The sequence below is a fragment of the Solanum pennellii genome, chromosome 6 (genome assembly GCF_001406875.1).
Source record: "Solanum pennellii chromosome 6, SPENNV200".
Classification (NCBI taxonomy): domain Eukaryota; kingdom Viridiplantae; phylum Streptophyta; class Magnoliopsida; order Solanales; family Solanaceae; genus Solanum; species Solanum pennellii.
Window position 1 is genome coordinate 33,936,373 of NC_028642.1, and position 816 is coordinate 33,937,188.

The 816-nt window shown below is 34.8% G+C and overlaps 1 long non-coding RNA gene across 1 annotated transcript; it reads left to right on the top strand.

The window, feature by feature from the left end:
• Positions 1-220: 220 nt before the first annotated feature.
• On the top strand, positions 221-550 carry LOC114077669. Its single transcript, XR_003579025.1, has 2 exons — positions 221-316; positions 498-550. It is a non-coding gene; the product is annotated as an uncharacterized LOC114077669 (long non-coding RNA).
• The last annotated feature ends 266 nt before the right edge of the window (positions 551-816 follow it).

Here is an 816-nt window from a genome sequence, read left to right on the forward strand (position 1 = left end):
ATATAAATATATGATATGATATGTATGTATAGATAAATTAGTTGTTGCTCCTTTTAAAACTAAAAGCCCACTTTTTAATTGCATTTAAAGCCTTGATAGAATTTATGCTTTTTGCCTTTAACAACACTGGTTGTGTTTGCTATAGAATCTTCTGAATTTGGTTTGCTCTTGTTGGAGGTTGACTGATACAGCTAAAATCTCTTTGTATAATGTATTTTCAGGTTCCTGTGGTAACAGCCAATATACCAATTGACCCGAGTTGTCAATACACTGAAGGATCATTTCCACACTTTAAAGGATTGGCAGATTCTGTGACGTAAGTAACAAAGTATACATGCTACTAACTAGAAATTTTTTCTTATAGTTTTGTTGATACTCAACTGTTTTGTTTCAGACTGCAATGAATGGTATTAGTGCTCCACATGTAATTTAATACAACAGGCTATTCAGATACAGTTGTCATAGGTTTTCACTGTTCTAACTATTGTGCTTTGTAGTGTAATGAATGGTATAAATGCTCCAAAAGTTGTTGAATGTTTCGGCTCCGACGGCAAAAAATACCGACAACTTGCGAAATCTGGCAATGATGACCTGAGACAAGATGCTGTACGTGTTTAAACTATATTTTCTTACATTTTCTATATTTGGACAAACTGAGATTTAGCACAAAAACGCATGACATTTGCTTTTTTTCTTTTCTTTACATCTCTGTGAGCATTATGGAAGAGTGGTGGGAGTGTCAGATACTACAAAGTTATTTCTTTTCTTTACATCTCTGTGAGAATTGTGGAAGAGTGTGTGTGTGGGGGGGGGGGG